The following is an 18,090-nucleotide window of genomic DNA, read 5'->3' as shown; positions in this document are numbered from 1 at the left end:
GATAAGCAAAAAGTTCACGGATGCACCAAACAATTATTTGTTGCGCGCGCGCACACACACACACACACACACACACACACACACAGCCCCTGCGCAATCAGAGGCTGGGCTTCCTACCCAGAGACTCCTACCTGAGAGCTCAGTGAGTCGGGACGCGTTCCCCCAAAGCCACAGGGAACAGGTGCTCTCCAGACCTGCCCAGACCCAGTCTCTTTCCCGCCCTCCTGTAGGAATGCGAGAAAGTCCTCCTTTCAGGGACTCAGGACTGGGCTGCTGGGCAGACAGTCCAGCCTTCCCAACTCCCTTATTTGCCTTGGATTTGGGGATGAAACAACCTCAGGGATGGAATGTCTCAAGCTTCCCTTCCCTCCCCCCTTTCCTTCTCCACACACTGATATGCACCCCACCACTCTGTAGCTTAAGGGAGAAGAAGCCCGTGGCCACCCACCCACCCCCATCGCCCTGAACTGCTGGAATAGAAATTCCTCTGTGACAAAACCCAGGGAGGAATGGTCCCTGGGCTGAGATGAGCTTTCTGCCTAGGCGGTGGAATCCAGGCCACCAGGACGGGTCTGGGCCTGAGCTAGAAACGCCTCTGGTTTCCCAGGCTGGGCGGGAAGGGAAGGCAAGCTGGCACTTGCCACAGCGCAGAATAGCAACTGGGAGTTGGCCATGCCTGCTCTGAAACAGCGAAACTCTTGGGGCCTCCAGACATTGAAGCACTTAGAGAGAGGTTCCCCGGCCCCTAAACCTCCAGATCCAGCCCCTGGGTTCAGTCAGTCAGGGTCAAGGACAGAGCATCTTGCCTTCTTCACGCCCCCAGGACAGACACATGGTCATGCACATTCACATCCTGGGATTTTACTTCAGGCCCGTGGGCAAGATTAACATTCCAAAGCTTGGGTTCCCCTCCATGACCTAATGCAAAGGACACAGGGGCAGGCAGATCGGGCCTGGCCCGCTTCCTACTCACCATTTACCAGCTGGTAATTTATCCATTTACCTTGGGTAAGACTCTTTTAAAGATTAAATTTAAGAAAAATCCCCCAATGGACTTGAAAATAAATCCACTAAAGGAAAATGAATGTGTGCAAGATGAACTGACTGGCCAGCAATGCAGTGCGTGGGGTTCTGGCACAGAAAGCAGTGCACTGAGCCGTGACTGTGCCTTCAAATACAAGCTTCTGGAAAGAGTCCAGAAATTGGTAAATTACTCTCAGAATTGTTGAGAGGAACAACAGCTTTCCCCTGTGAATTGTAATAGTTGGCAAAACATGCTAGTGTTTCCTTCTCTCCTTATCCTTTCTGAATAAATTGAAAGTGTATGAATATATGAATAAAATGTGACACAGTTCATGGGCATCATTCAAATCATTCCCTGCCAATTATGGGAGTCTGTTGAACACTGAACAACAAATGTTTCTTGACTGACTAAACTATTGTCTGATTTGATGAAGGGAGGAAGAGAGGAAGAAAGAGGGAAAGGAAGGAAGGATTGATTTTATGGCAACTGAGTAGATCTTAGCAGAAATCCTGACTCTGATTTTAGAAGCCTCAAACACTGATATTCTATTTCCCCAAATCCCCCTTCACTGGCTCTATTGTTTTCCCACCTGCTTTCCTTTCTTTCTTTTTTTAAAATTAATTTTTATTGGAGTAGAGTTGCTTCACAATGTTGTGTTAGTTTCTGCTGTACAGCCCCCCTCCTTTCATTTCTATGTATGCAGCAGCCATGAGCAGCTCTGCTAATAATGTTTGCAAAAGAGTGAACTAGATCAGAAAAAGCCTTGTAGCTACCTGGTACCCCTAGGGATTTAGTCATCCAGGATCCTGGACAGCAAGATCTGGTGGGTCCTTGTTTGGATTTGAAAGACCCAGAAGAAACTGCTACTGCTAGCAACTCAACGTTTTACAGATGTCACTGTGCTGGGGAGGGACAGGTGGTGAATGGGCTGCCTCATCTCTGACTCCTAGGTCTGAATGAGATAAGAGAGGGAAAACAGTCCCAGAGAACGGCATCAGAAGTTTCCCAGGGGGGTGAAAATCAAGTGGAGCCACACACAGGCCATCTGAGCCGTCCCCACATCCTGGATCGGGGATGGGGGTGGTGTAAGGGGCTGACGAAGAGCTGTTTCTACTCTTCTACTCTTAGTCTACCTTAATCCATCTTTCTTGCAAGACATTTTGTCTATTTCCAAGTTCAGAGATTTGAACTTGAACCTGAGTGTGGCCACTTCCCGTGTCATCTGTTGTCCTCCATGAGCCTCAGTTTCCTCAAGCGTACAATACGAATACTAATAACTCACACATACATATACATTTAGCAAACATGTATGAACACCTACTGTGTGCCAGACTCTGTGGCAAGCACTGAGAACACAGTGGAAATAAGACAAAGTCCCTGTCCTCCTGGAGCTTACTTATACTCCAGGCAGAAGCCCCCAGAGGGCAGCTCCTATGCGGGGTTTTATATACAATTAAAATTTTATACGTAATCAAAAATTTTTAAAAACTTGTTGCAAACATATAAAAAATTGGAAGATTTTATATAAAAATCTAGATTTCCCAGTGGCAAAACTGGGCCTGTCTTTCTGTACAGCAACCATCAGCCAGAACTCTGGCTGCTTCCTTTACAAGGAATGCATGCTTTCCAAGTAGACACAGTCCTCAACATTCCCGGACACTCTTACCTTGTTAAAGCTTAAACAATATTTTTGTTTACTTGTTTGTTTACCTAAAACCCTTCAATGTTCCCTCACTGTAAATAGGAGAAAGTCTAGCTCTTTGATATGACATTCCATTCAAGGCCTTCCAGATCTGTTTCCTGCCTAATGCCTCCCTATAAATGCTACACACCAGTAAACTGCAGTTTCCTGACCCTCCCATGTGGTACCTCTGAACCTGTGCAGTGCTATTTTCTTTGCCTAAAACGTCCTTTGTTTCTGTTTTTCTATCCAGATAATTAATATTGACATTTAAGGGTCATCCTAAACACCTCCCTCTCCCTTTGTGCAGGCTTCCTGTGAGGAAATGCCCAGAGGGTCACATGGTCTGGAGACCCATAAAGATGCAAATGGTCCACTTGAGACCAAAAGGGAATCAAGTGTTCTTTATCTTATGGTTGGGCCCAGGGACCTTCCAATTGGTGGCAACTTGTAAAAAGCCTCAGCTTTCCCAATAAGTGGGGACAAAATATAAACATTAAATGAAATAATGTCTGTAAGTGAAATTAGACAATACTTTTTAAAAAATTGAATGGAATTATTGATGCTGGATAAGTAGCAGCTATTATTCCCGTTGTTATTATTATTCGAAGTGGAGGCCACTTCATCAAGGATGATAGGTCAGCCGCTGCCAAGTGTGTTCGGGGAAGAAGAGTCTGTTAGGGCTACAGGGTAGCAGAATAGTAAGAGATGTGATTGGACAAACAGAAGAGGGCCAGCAAGGGGCCTTCCAACTCATCTCCCTGCTTGGCCATTTTCTCCTTTCTCTTTATTTTAAACACAGCAGCCAGAGTGATCCTGCAGAACAAGTCACCCCACGTCACTTTTCTGCTCAAAGCCCCTAGTGGCCCCCTATCTCTATCAGAGTAAAAGCTGCAGCTATTAGATCTCAGATCTCACATCCCAACCGTCTCCCCTCTCTCCTCACTCTGCCAGACACTGGGCCTCATTCTGACCTCCCTGCTCATCCTTTAAAGTGTGCTCTTACCTCAGGGCCTTTGCACTTGCCAGCCTCTCTTTCTGGACCCATATTCCCTCTGCTATCCCCAGGGTTCCCTCCTTCATTTTCTTAGATCTTTACTTGGATGTCTTCTTCTTGCTGGTTAGTCTATCTAAAATTTTACTTCTCCCTCGCCCCCTCCACTTCCTGACCTGTTGCCTTATTGCTCTTAGAACTTATCACCAACTAACATGCTTTACTTGTCGTACTTGTTTATCTTGGTTATTGTCTATCTCCCCCACTAGAATATAAGCACTATAAGAGCAGAAGTTTTTATCTGTTTCTCATGCTCACTGCTGTATCCCCAGCACCTAGAACAGAGCCTGACCCATCGTAGACATGCAATAAACATTTGTTGGATGAGTGAATCAAGTTTCTTGATTCAATAAACATTGGGAAATCACAAAATGTTTTTGACCAGAAGAGTAAACCGATCAGAGCTCACAAAGGGGCTTAGGATAGATTAGGGTAGGGGATAGGATTGGGCCACAATAGTAGAAGGATACACCTGGGAAGGTTTAAACAGAGGGCTTCAGTGGGAATAAAAGAAAACAGTAGGAGGCAGTAAGTTTCATGAGGGCAGGGATTTTGTCTGGCATATAAGAGGCGCTGAATAAACATTTACTGAAGGATGAATGAAGGAATGATGCTTGTGTCTCATGTGGGATGGATCCAGGGCTCTGGTTTGGGTCTGTCTTAGAAAAGATATAAATCCTTTTTGATCTTGACTCGGATGCGCTCGTGGTCAGGGCTTACACGAGATCAACACTGAACTCTTATATCTGTATGTACATCTTCCCTTTCTTCCTGGATTGGGCTAACCCTCCATGGCATTTAGTCACCTTGTAGGCCTCAGTTCAACTCAGACAAATTGGGATTCAGACTGTGGGAATTGAGGAGGGGGGTCGAGCTGTAGGTGTCTAGGAGAAGCATCCAGATCGAATGACCTGTTTGAATGCTATGCAACCAAAGTTTTAAGAGATGTGGAGAAATTAGTGTGGAAGGCAGCCCATAGTGTGGAAAATCAGTGTGCCAGTCCAGAGCCACTCAAGAGAGAGGAAATCCCTGTGGACACCATCTTTACCTTTTCTGCAGAACGATAGGTAATGGAATAGGAGGCTAATCTAGGTTGAGGTTGTGTATGTGGACACTGTTAAGAGAAAGTTCCCACAGTGGAGGGGTGGAGGGATGGAGGGTACTTGGTCAAAGAACCTCTCATTCATGCCCTCCCTTGTCTACCCTTTAGTTAGCTACCTCTCCTCAAAGGAATTACTCACTAGGCTCTGATATCCACACTTGGACCTTGCCCCTAATACAATCAACAGAAATGAGGTGCTTCACAATCTCCCTACCCCAAGAATAAATAATACAGTGACTCATTTCTGAACTCTTCAGGTTTTAATTAAACCAATGCCTGGTGACCAGAACTGTGCCAGATCCTTGCCTAAATATGGGAGGTGCAGCAGTTGAGAAAACATACATTTGCTGCTTCACTTATTTGTTGCTTTACTTATTTCATTTAATCCTTCTGTCAGTCCTGAGAAATAGGCAGTATCCTCATGCATGAGTTGAGTAAACTGAGGCCCAGCCAGCTCACACAGCTAGGAATTGAAAGAGGGGAAATCTGAGACAACTTTTGACTAATTCCAAAGCACAGGTTGTTTTTCTGAGGACGTCAGTGCTGCCTCTATAAGTTACTTGTAGAACTAGGAATTGTTAGAACTAGAAGGTGATTGTGGGATTTGTTCAGCTCCTTCAGATAAAGGGGCTCAGGCTCAGACAGAAACGGTGACAAGCTCTGCTGTCACCAAGTACCAAAGAAAGATCTGACACCCAGGTCTCTCCTGAGTCCCAGGTGCTCTTGCTTCTTTCTTTAAAAAAAAATACTTATAATAATATTTTTCTTAAATTTTATATATATCTGCTTTAAAAATTAAATAGTACTGAAACTTTTATAATCAAAATATCAGCCCTCCCCACTCCTTATTTTTGTTAACATAATATTTCATCTCCTAATATTTCCTGTTGAAATCTTTCATCCATCTTATCTCCCTGCCTGTGCTTTTGTCCTCTCTTAACCTTGTGGGTTAAAATCTTTTTTTTTTTTATTCCTTCATTGTCATTTTACTGGAATGGCCTGGGGAGGGAGACATGATAAAACACATTTGGTCAATCAGTCTTACTGAACAGAAGTCCAGTTTTTCGTCTCACTGACCCCCAATGATCCTGTATCCCCAGATAACTCATTTTTCTGAAGTCAACACATTCTCCATTGCTCGTGCAGATCACCCTGCCCCTAGCCCTGTGCCAGGAGCTCCTGACTTACAGGAGTTCCTGTCTGGCCTGTGCCTTGCTGCCCTCAAGGACTTGACTGAGGCCTGGAGAGAATGATTTACAGGAGGAAACAAAAAGCAGATAATAGCAGTGAGAAGCCCTCCCATCCACACAGCACTTGTCCAATTTCAGAGAGCTTTCATATCCACGATCTCATATCATAGCCATAGAAAATCAAAGGATAGGTAGTTTGGTGCTGACCAAAGTCAAAATCAGGACACTGCTCTGTCCCAACAGGGAAACATATTTGAAATCAGGACTATGAACCCTCACGCTCATGGTACTTTTAATTTCTTGTTTGGCTCTTTTATCTGCAGGTGCAGTGACAACTTTCTTTGCCAGGGGAGATGGAAGTGGGCTGTTAGATTGGTGCTGAAGGGAAGAAGTTTGGAGGGAGGGCCCCAGGTGGGCAGCGTACTTCCAAGGGAGTTACTGAGCCTTCTTTTTCCTCCTCCTCCTCTTATACAGGTCCAAGTTTGGAATAAAGAAAGCTGCTTCTCTGAGAACACTTACCAGTGCTCAGCTTGGTCCAAGGATAAGAAGAGAGTCAGAAACAAGTAATTCTGAACATGTTAGTGGAGAAGTCTCCTAAAGTCCCAAGCCAAAGTCTGTTTCATTGTCTGGGTTGGAAAGTGAGATAGATTCATTTATGGATTTCTGCCAGCACTCTCAGGAAGAGGCTGGATGGCTTTGGGGTGTATACAGACATGTATGCATACATGTGGTGGAGGAGACTGTCTGATTTGAGGCATCTAGGAGGAGACAGATGTGTGGGTGCACACACACCTTCCCCAGAATCTTCCCAAATCAGTAGCTGAGGTGTCGGAGCTTTCATAATTAGAGAGTCATACCTTTGGATTATTTATGGCTCCCTGTCAACATATCTTGAACACATGTGCCCTTGTTACCACTTATATTATCACATAAATTTCAAAACTCAAACTTCCCCAGCATCTGATCTGTATCCTCAAATTGTGCTCCTTCCCCACCTTCCCATTCCTGCTCTGTTGAGAATCTCAGATAGACTCCTGTTTACTTTCTGTGGTTTGTATTAGGACATAGTTTGTCTTTTCAAATACATCACTATATGCCAAATAAGCTCTTTCCAATCATGTACACCATAATATTTGCAAGGGATTAAAACACATCAATTTGTGTAATTCCATGAGTTCATAATGATACTAAAAATTTAAAAAAAGTTGATTGGTCAACATTAGAAGATCCAGTGAATTGACTCCTTGTGTTGAAAATTAGTAAATGAAGGGAGAGAATCAAGCATTTCTTCTGCTTTTCCTAGACAAACAGTACCACTGGGTAAGCAAAATTTAGGGGAAGGAAAAGCTTGCTTTCATAGAAATAGTCCAGCAAGTAAGTGAAGAAGAAATGATAGAATTAGAATATCACCTCATGATACAATTAGAATGTGACCTCTAATGAATTCACGAATTTAGACATTGACTACCAATGACTGGTAACATCACAAAATGAAAGGCAACCAGACGGTGTACGCCTCCTGATGGAAGTATAAAATATCAGCTATAACGAGATCTGATCAAAGTTCTAAATCCCACAATGTATTCGCGAGAAACACAGAGAACAGCAGAACATGTTCAACTAACAGTGTAAAAAAAAAAAGATGACATTTATGAGACAATCAGAAATCTGAATACTGACTGGTTACATGATGATATTAAATAATTGTTATCATCTTTTTTTTAGGTGAAATAGTGCCAATGTAGCTATGTTAAAGAAAGAACCCTTATCTTTTAGATATTTAGAAATAAATATTTACAGATACGATAATACCATGTCTGGGATTTGCTTCAAAAATAATACAGGGGCGGGAGTTAGGGGTAGTGGGTGGGCATATAAATGAAACAAGATGGCCTTGCATTGAAGCCGAGGGATGGGAACATGGGAGTGTATTATACTGTTTTGTCTACTTTTGTATATACTTGAAATTTTCCAAAGAAAAAGTTTTTAATAAAGAAAAACTAACACTTTTCTGAATATTCTGACCATCTTGTCTTAAGGGACAGCCACCGCCCTCCCACCCCTTGAGATCGTTATCCTAGGGAGTCTCCCCGAATTGAAATACCCAAGTAACATTAATTCATCAGCCTCTCTTTACAAACTAGTATAAAAGATTATTTCCTGGATTGTTTTTACCCCTGAAAATACTGAGTCCTTGAGGGCAAAGGGCAAAGAAAACCCTGCAGGAGGGAAAAGGAAGGGGTGAGCGTGGGAAGAAGAAAGGGAAGAACAAATTTTGCCTTTATTACGATTTTACCAGGGCCTTCACTAGTTGGCACATGCATCTTCTTTGTGTGGGTTTTACTAAGAGAACTTTCACTGGAGGCATGAAAAATATGTTTAAATTCTGAACTCTCATTTTAAAATTTCACAAAGCATCCCCTTTTATGTTGTCAAAGGCTAATATAAATATTTTCAGAAGCGGGCTCAGTGAGCCAATGATGAGACCACTTGGGTGGAGCAAGGGCACAGTTGTGTCTGAACCTGGGAACAGTCTAGACCTGTCCATAGGACTACAATGACATGGAAAGCAGGAGAGAGTAAAGAGTCACATCAAGTGCTCAAGAGTATAGCTTTTTAGAGCAGATCTCTGGAAGAACACCAAGAAACTGGTTGCCTCTGGGGAGGGAAGCTGGGGCACTTGGAATAGGGTGGGAGGAGACAAAACATTGTATGACTTTATTGTCATAGCCAGGTTATACTGTGGTTAGTGCCTTAGTATGTATGATGAGATTTGCAAGCAGCCTTTTGTTTACGTAAGTGACTGTACTTTTTATGCTGAAATGAGACAGAAGACAGATGTGTGTTTGTTTCTGGGTTCCTTGGCTGGGCCACCTGCTGGCACCACCTGCTGTTTGCATATTTTCTTGATCCTCCCTCCCCTTTTGCCTCCCTCCCCCACCCTAAGCTCCCAGAATCTAATTAGGAGTAGATGGTCCCCAGAAGGAGAAAACTAGGATTTGAATAGTTGTAGTGCGACGTGTATAGGTGTGACATGGTATTGGACAAAGGTCCAATTCTCTCACAGACGCTTGTCTAATAGCAGAGGCAGTGAACACTATCTTTGATGGCTCCTATTTTACCTTAAATATTCAGGTGAATTCTGTGGTTTATGATTGACATTGTAAGTTACTATTAGAAACAAAGTGTCTCTGTGTTTATGCTGTGGTTTTTGTTTTGTTTTGTTTTTTCGGTACGCGGGCCTCTCGCTGTTGTGGCCTCTCCCGTTGCGGAGCCCAGGCTCCGGACGCGCAGGCTCAGCGGCCATGGCTCACGGGCTTAGCTACTCCGCGCGGCATGTGGGATCTTCCCAGACCTGGGGCACGAACCCGTGTCCCCTGCATCGGCAGGTGGACTCTCAACCACTGCGCCACCAGGGAAGCCCTATCCTGTGGTTTTTAAGTATCCCTGCACACTCTGCCTGTCTCTAGAGTATTAAGTCCAGTTGCGCTGTTTTTACCTCTTTGTTTATTGAGGTTATTATTTACTTGCATTAAAATGTACCAATTACAAAGGTACAGTTTGATTAATTTTGGTAATTGTATACAAGGTGTAACCACCACCACGATCCAGATATAGAAAAGTTACTTACCCTTTAAAAGTTTTCCATCCCAATCTGCCCCAATTCAGTTTTGAGACACTTGATTGAGTTTTACTGCTTTCTCTAACATCGACTCTCCGGGTGATTTAGGAAAGTCACTTTACCTCTCTGGATGTGTTTTTGCTTTTACAACATGAAAAGTGCCAGAACAGATTTGTTACCAAGGGCCCTTGCAATCCTTTCAGAAAATGAGGGGGTAGGGTAAGGGCGGGAATCTCAGCCTTGCGTCCTCATTCTTCACATGGCACACGCATGGGGCAGATCCTAGTGGGAAAAGCCTATGGTCGCATCAGAGAGAATTAGGTTTCCATCTCCTCTCTTGCTAGTGTGTATGTAACCTTTTGTAAGCATCAGCTTTCTCATCTCCAATATCAGGCTTATTAACAAGGCCTATTTGTTTACTGTTGTTGTGAGGATGAATTGAGATGCACCGGCAGCCTTAAATGTTAGTTGGTATTTGTATTATGGCATAATATAAAGGCACTGCATTCAACCATCTCAGTCACTACACGTTTATGCAGGCTGATTCTCACAGCCAAAACAGACGCACAAAGTACACCCTCCCATTTACCCACCTGGGGAAGCCCGAAGCCTCCCTGCCTGCCTGCCTTCCTTCCTTATGGGGCTCAGAGAAAAGCTGCGCAGGCAGGCGTGCACGTGCTTCCAAAGAGCCTCGCTAGGGGGCGGAATGGGAAACAGGAAGTTCTAACGCCTGTCGTACAAGCGCGACGTAAAGCGGGTCTGCTTTATGGCACCCTGCTTCCGCCGTAAAGCGCCGTTTTCAATCTCGCGTGAGTGGGTTGACAAGACTACTTCCGGGTGAAAAACGCGATTCTTGGAGGTTGGCTAACTTGCCGTCTTCCCCATGGGCAAACGCGGGAGCCGGAGCCGGAGCCAGCTGCTCAGCTCCCTAACTAAAAAGCAGAAGAAGCATCTAAGGGATTTCGGCGAGGAGCATCCCTTCTGTGACACGTATGGAGAGGCAAGGCTGGGACCGGCGTCCTTTCCCGGTGGGAGCCCGCGTGTCCCTGCGTTTGGTCCGCCGGTGCCCCGGGGGTAGTGACAGGGCAGCTCCCGCCGCGTCCCACGCTGCCCCGGCGCCGGCCTAGCTCGCCCGGGGAGCCTGGCGGCTTCCCGCCTGAGATGGGGTTCTTCACCGGTCTTCCTACCCTTTGTTGAGCCTGTAGTTTTATGCTAGACGGCACGCCTCCTGTGTGGCTACTGGGCAGAGATTTTATAAGCTTGTTTTCGTTTTATATGTTTTTAAAGAATTGCTTGGGGGCTTCCCTGGTGGCGCAGTGGTTAAGAATCCGCCTGCCCCCGGAGGGGACAGGGGTTCGAGCCCTGGTCCGGGAAGATCCCACATGCCGCGGTGCAAGTAAGCCCGTGCGCCACAACTATTGAGCCTGCACTCCAGAGCCCGCGAGCCACAACAGCTGAGCCGGGGTGGTGCAACTACTGATGCCCGCGAGCCTAGAGCCCCTGCTCCGCAACAAGAGAAGCCACCGCTCGCCGCAACTAGAGAAAGCCCGGGCGCAGCAACGAAGACCCATAGCAGGCAAAAATAAATAGATAAGTTAAAAAAAAATAAGAAAAGAATTGCTTGGGACCCTCGACATCACCTATCTATTCAATGACCACGAGGAAACTAATGTTTGGGTAGTTGTGGGTTCCTCTATAAGTGTCCAGACTCTCAGTTATGATCTTAGTGCTCATCCCACCCCCTTTGGGCTGCTTTATCAACAGTTAGAGGGATAGTCTACTTAAGAAATTTGCTAGAAAAGGTGAACCCCGAGGGCTTGTATTTGCCAAAATTTCCCATCTTTTGGATGAGAGCCTGTGTGACTGTAGTATTTGTCATGTGGTCTTGTTAGACTTTTTCATTCGTCTATTATCTATTTGGCATATCCTTACAAAACCTGTCCAAATGCATATGGAGTTTTTACTTGACAATAGATAATAATGTATTTATAACGGTATAGTCTGCCATGTTCATTTAAAGTTGTATCATTAGGCTTTTCCTAATTGCTACATACTAGAAGTTAGAGTTTAACATTGCCTGTTTCTTCTCAGGGTTTCCAGAAAGGAAGCAAAACCACAGACTTGTCAACTGGTAATGCTTTATACCTTCTTTATGATAGTAGATTCTGGACTGTTACTTTTAAGATTATATATGGTAATAAAGTTTGGCTACATTTCCACTCTTTTTGATTTCAGATGTAAGCTGTATTTTAGTAATATTGCTTAGTTTTAAGTGCAGGTGTCTGTTAAAACGCCATTGTGATAACTAATATAGTATAGAGTATGAAACTGTCCTGAGAGATTAGCCTGTTAGAACCTGTTAAGGAGGCTTACCAGAGGGCTCTTGGTGAATCCTAAGAGGGAATGTCATGTTTTCTTAACATAAAATAGAGTGCAAAATCATCAAAGGTCTTATTTCATTACCCCAGACTCAGAAATAAAGTACACTTTTTTGTTGTAAGTTTTCCTGTTGCTCCTTTAAAGGTGCCAAGTGTCTGACACATAGGTTAGATCGCCTTATAACCTAAAGCTCCATGTGTTTAGTTTGCTGTCTTCCCATGTGGTACATTAGCAGTTCAAAGAAGAGGAAGAGCTTCTAGAATCATAGCTAGATTAGCTGTTTTAAACAAATTTGGTGCTAGATTTGGTTGAATAGATGAGATTGCATATTTGCAGAAAAGCTAGTTTTTATTTAGAAAAGTCTGAACTTGGTTCCACTGTGGGCCTGATGATAGTCGTGGGGTAGCAACAAGAACAATATAATTTTTGTTTTTAAAATCCCCATTTTCCTTTTAGTCAGAGAGTTTATAGATACTTCAAGTTCTGAAAGTGAAGCATAGAGTGAACCAGAACAAGTTTCTGGTTACAACAGACTACTTGCCACATTAAAGGATGTTTCCAAGGAAGATGAGGAGGAGGAAGAGGAAGAAGACAGTGTTATAGATGAGGCAGAAATGAATCTTGAAGATGGCGATAGTGACATCATTGTGGAGGAAGAGACGGCAGTAGAGTCTACTGACATGCAGAAGAGTAAGTGTCTTTGATGTGGGTTTATCATCTTTGCAGGGACCACAGACAGATTGCCCCAGGGGCAGGGTGCCTTGTACCATAGAGCTGGGTGAAAGCACATGGATTCAAAGCAGAGATTCTTAACATTGTTGGGCTCTGTGATATCTTCAAGAATCTGATGAAAACAGAGGACCCTCTGGCCATAAAAATGCAGAAATGACATTTTTGCTTATGATTTCCAGGATTTCATCAATCCTACTTCAAATTCCCCTGATTGAGAGGAAAGGGAACATAATTCTGTTTTTGTAATGGTCTCAATTTATGAAAGAGATTATTGTTCCTGCCTTAGAGGAACCAAGTTTAGTGGAAGATAGACATAAAATATACAAAACTTTTCAAGCATCAAATCTGAATGGAACCGATAAATATAAGGTGTTAAAGAGATGCAAAGTGGTCACATGCTGCCAGGGTGCATGAGGGGAGGCTTCAGAGAAGAGCTGGGATTGAAAGCTTAAAGGAACTCTGTCTCACTCGGACATCTAGGTGACTTATTTTTTTTAAAGTTATTATTAATTTACTTTTGGCTGCATTGTGTCTTTGTTGCAGTGCACCGGCTTCTCACTGTGGTGGCTTCTCTTGTTGTGGAGCATGGGCTCTAAGCACGTGGGCTTCAGTAGTTGTGGCACACGGGCTCAGTAGTTGTGGCTCACGGGCTCTAGAGCACAGGCTCTGTAGTTGTGGTGCATGGGCTTAGTTGCTCTGCGGCATGTGGGATCTTCCCAGACTAGGGCTTGAAACCACGTCCCCTGCATTAGCAGGCGAATTCTTAACCACTGTGCCACCAGGGAAGTCCCCATAGGTGACTTTTTAATTTAACTTTAAAATCAACTTTATTGAAGTATGAATTACATTCAACAAGGTGTACCCATTTTAAGCATGTAATTTGATGAGTTTTGACAGATGTGTCTGTCTATATTGTCATCGCCAAAGTCAAGATACAGAACACTTCCAATACCTGCAAAAAGTTCCTTCTTGTCCTTTTACAGTCAGTTTCCCAGGCCTGGCATCAGGCAACCACTGACATGCTTTCTTTCACTATGTATTAGTGTTTCCTATTCTAGAAATTCATATGAATGGAAGCACACAATAAGTACCCTTTTGCATGTGGCTTCTTTGGCTCCTCATGTTGTTGTGACTCATCCGTGTAGTTCATATGAGTAATTCATTTCTTTTTATTACTGGAATAGTAGTCCATTGTCTGAATATATCTGGGTAACTTTTTATATTCTGTTATCTTAATGCCTATTTGCCTTACTGTATTTTTTTCTATACTTTAAGGTGTCACACACCATTCTTAGTATTTTCATTCATCACTTGTACTCGGATAAAAAAATCGTTGCCTCAGACTTAGGGACTTTTTTGATTTTGTTGGTTTTCCAGTTTTCTTTCATGTTTTAGGTTTTTAAAAATGAAAAGTTTGGTTTTTTAAATTATAAAAGTAATATATATTTCCTGTAAAAATTTAAGAGGGTAATATAGTTAACCTATATCTCCTCCACCCTGGGATGAACACCTTGAACATTTTATAGAACCTTCCAGACTACTTTTTTATGGATATATGAGTGAATATATATTTGTGTGTACGTGCATAATGGCCTCATACATTTCTGTAAGTTACGTTTTTCTTTAATGATACAACGTGTGTAACTGTGGGTTACTGCAGCTAGAACCCTGGTGTCCAAACTCCCAGGCCAAATCTCCTTCTACTACATTACACTACCATGGGGAGGTTTAAAAAAGAAAGGGAAAGTATGAAGGGTGATTTTTTCCATAAATTAAGTCAACTTTAAAAGGCGCATTTGGAGAGTCAGAGAGTACTAATATTGTTAGAAAGAAGAAAGGTTTAAAAGCTGGTTAAATCTAATTAAAAAAAAATCCGTATGTACCACATTGTAAAAAAGAGAAGGAAGACGGCATTCATGATTACTGCGCTGGCAGGGTAGGGGACAGTTGTATGCTGGGGGTGGCTCTCGTACTGGCTCTTCCACTCTTCACACTTCTGCTCGGCCAGAGCCAGGGACCGCTGAGGGAGATCAGAGGAGAGGGTGGTGCCTTGGGGGTTCCAGGGAGTTGTGCAGCTGGCTCCCTTGCCACCCAGACTGCCCCAGGGTTCCCAGCCCCAAGGATTATGGAGCATCCCCACACCTGTGTGCTCTGCAGTTGCTGTTCTGCACGCATTTTCTCCTCCAGCACTTTCTGCAGTGTCTCCTTGGCCTTCTGCTCATAGCTGTTTTTCTGCTCTTCCATCTGTAATAGCAACTTATCCATTCCCCAAGAAGTGTATTTCTGTAAATTTGAGGCAATTCAACGAATACACATTGACCTACTGTGTGCTAAAGCCTGAGCAGGGACACAGAACTGAAAAGAAGTTGGTCCTTGTCCACAGGGCAGAGATGTCAGTCATCTGGTGGACCTTCTTCCAGGCTGGGGGCAGGCAGGGAGAGTCCCTCAGGCGATGTGAGAGGTGAGTGGGGATAAAAAACTGCCCTGGGCATGCCGGGCATTCTCCCCTAGGCCTTCCACAGGCATTTGAAATCCGACATTTCCAAAGGGAAATCATCTTTCTAAGCCTGCTCCTATCTCAGTGGCCAGCATCACCACCCACCCAGTCTCCCAAACCCTAAACCAGGGAATCATCCTTGATTTCTCTCTCACCTTCTTTAAGGAATCAGTTCATCATCAAGCTTTGTCAAGTCAACGTCTTTAACAGCTCATTACCTGTATCCTCTATCCCTACTGCCACCTCCTTAGTTCAGACCCTAGTAATACTATTATATGGATTATATAGAGACTATATATTATCTTCATGCCTTGCCTCCCTTCAAACCCTTTTCAGTCCTGCAGCTAGAGGGTTCTTTCTAAAACTTAAATCTCATCACATCACAACCTGCTTAAATCTCTCAGTGGTTCTCAGTGTTCTAAGAATCAGGTCCAAACTCCTTGGCATGGTTCCTACTTACAAGCCCAGACTTTCATCTCATGCTGCCTCCACGCAAGCTGAACTGCTTGTAGGTCCCCTAAGCACTGTGCTTTTCAGCCTCTGCCTTTGCCCATAAAGCTTCTTCTGCTTAGAGTATCGTGACCCACGCTTCTCACCTGGTTAACTTCTACCCATGTTCAAGATTCAGCCCTAGAATCATAAATTCTGATAAACTTGGCCAACCATACCTACCCCCCGACTCTTTATGGATTAGGCAGTTTTACTGGCGTTCACATAGTATCTATATTTCTAATCTATTGACTCATCTGTCTCCTTTAAGGGATTGTAAACTCCTTTGAGGCAGGGAGCATTTTTAAAAAAATAAAATTATTTTTGTAGGCTTGGGGATCTGAACAATATTCAGTAAAGTCAAGTTTTAAAAATTAATACATTTGTATTTTTAGAATTTCTCCTGGCTTCAAGGTCAAAAAGAAAAAGACACAAGAGCAGCTTTGCAAATTCACTGGGGGTCTTGCCTTTCCAGTGCTTTTCATTTTTATGCCCTGTGATTTTGGGGAAAGCAGGAGCCTTTTACTGTCGATTCTGGGTTACGCAACTGGGTAAGAGATAGTCTAGATAATGCAAATTTAGAGTTCAATATCAAATCATTTCCATTTAGCTTTGGAGTCATCTGAAAATTTGGACTTAAATGTTGAGTGGGTCTTATGTTCTTGGAATTGTCATTAGAAACCAGATACAGGAGTTACTGGTTGAGATCATACGTGGTTATGTCCAGGTTATTGGACTTAACCATGCTGGTCACTGACCAGCTTTATCCCCCATTGAAAACGAGTAGACTGGCATTCTGGATTATATGTCAGTCTCTTATGAGCTTGGTTGGCATTACTGAAAAAATAAAAGTTGTGGATCCGCAAACCCATAGACTATATAGACTATGTTCCCCTGCAGAATTCTAACTACATGGCCACCTTATCTTCCTAACATCAAGTGGGAGCAGTCTGGCCGGTCCATCTCGTTTTCTTGATCTTGAGTCCTCTGCAAAAGACATCCCCCTTTTCTGCACCAGCACATACATCACAGCCCTGAAGAAAGTGTAGACATCTGAGATATGTTAACAGTGGGGGAGGGCTGATATCCCGTGAACAGACACATAAATGCCTGTTAGACCTGGACATTGAAAACCAGAGAGGCGGGGCCACACTGGTTTTGGCCCAGGCCACCAGCCACTGGTGTTCCCAGCAAAATGTTCCCAATGTGGGAGTTTGAGGAAGCAGGGAAAGGCAGGTGGTGTGAGTTTATTAGGACTTGAGGCCCTCAGCCTCGCACTGAGGCCAGCTGAACCCCCAGAGCGTGCTTCCTGCCCTCCTATGGGCTGCTACTCCTAAAGGTACTTGGTTTCAACAGTTATTTGTGCATCAGATTACAGACTGAAGGGAGAGGGAGCAGCAAGCCTAAATTCTTCATATCATACGCCACCTCCCTTTCTCTTCTTATTATATAAGCAATTCATGTGAAAAACAAATAAGACAAACAAAACAAAACAAAATTACCTGAAATCTTGCTATCCAAAAGTTACCATTAGTATTTTGGTGTATACTTGTTCCAGATTTTTCTTTATTTTCAACCCTTCATTAAGGCCATTGTAGTCTTGACAGATGATGCTGGCACAAGCACTTGAGATGAGGCTCCTCTTTTTAAAATATTGTATTTGCATTTGGCTTAATTTCTCTCAGGCCCCGCCTTGCCTGGTCCCCAGCGTGGTGTTTTCTGCTGCAGTCTCTGTAAATTGGAGTTGGGGTGATGGGGCGGTCAGGCAGGGCTGTGTGTATCTGTGTCTGTATGAGGGACGGCGGGCACACTTTCCAGTGTTTCTGGGCAACAAGCAGGCACTCACTGCAGTTTCCTATCCCTCAGGCCTGGGCTGTGGAGACAGGGGAAGTACCAGGAAGGGGTGGACGACCCTGACCCAGCTAAATGGAAGGCCCAGCTCCGCTGTGCGCTCAACAAGAGCAGGGAATTCAACCTGATGTACGACGGCACCAAGGAGGTGCCCATGAACCCAGTGAAGATATATCAAGTGTGTGACATCCCCCAGCCCCAGGGCTCTGTCATTAACCCAGGTGAGGCCCCAGCTGCTGGGGAGAAGGTGGACAGTGTGCCAGGTTCCGGGCTGGGCCCTTAAAGCGATAGTCGACTTGAAAGTCTCCTCGCTTACAAAGTTGAAGACTGGTAAATAAAGCAAGAAATCCTGTCCCTAGAAAGAACCCAGAGAACAAAAGATATAAACTCAGCACAGTCTTCCTGCCCACGCAGTGGAACAGTAAAGCATTAGAAAGAAGAGGGGGTATTGAGTTCTATAAAAAATAAC

The 18,090-nt window shown here is 43.9% G+C and overlaps 2 pseudogenes across 2 annotated transcripts in view; both read left to right on the top strand.

Annotated features, from left to right (window-relative positions):
* Window positions 1–18,090, top strand: part of LOC307065619 (centrosomal protein of 78 kDa-like) — a 203,874-nt pseudogene that overhangs the window by 136,889 nt on the left and 48,895 nt on the right. The gene's annotated exons all lie outside the window — the stretch shown is intronic.
* Window positions 1–18,090, top strand: part of LOC307048610 (centrosomal protein of 78 kDa-like) — a 148,507-nt pseudogene that overhangs the window by 101,129 nt on the left and 29,288 nt on the right. The gene's annotated exons all lie outside the window — the stretch shown is intronic.

This window comes from Hyperoodon ampullatus (assembly GCF_949752795.1).
Source record: "Hyperoodon ampullatus genome assembly, chromosome: 2".
Taxonomy (NCBI): Eukaryota; Metazoa; Chordata; class Mammalia; order Artiodactyla; family Ziphiidae; genus Hyperoodon; species Hyperoodon ampullatus.
Note: the sequence above shows the minus strand (reverse complement) of the source record. Positions and strands in the feature narration are given on the sequence as shown.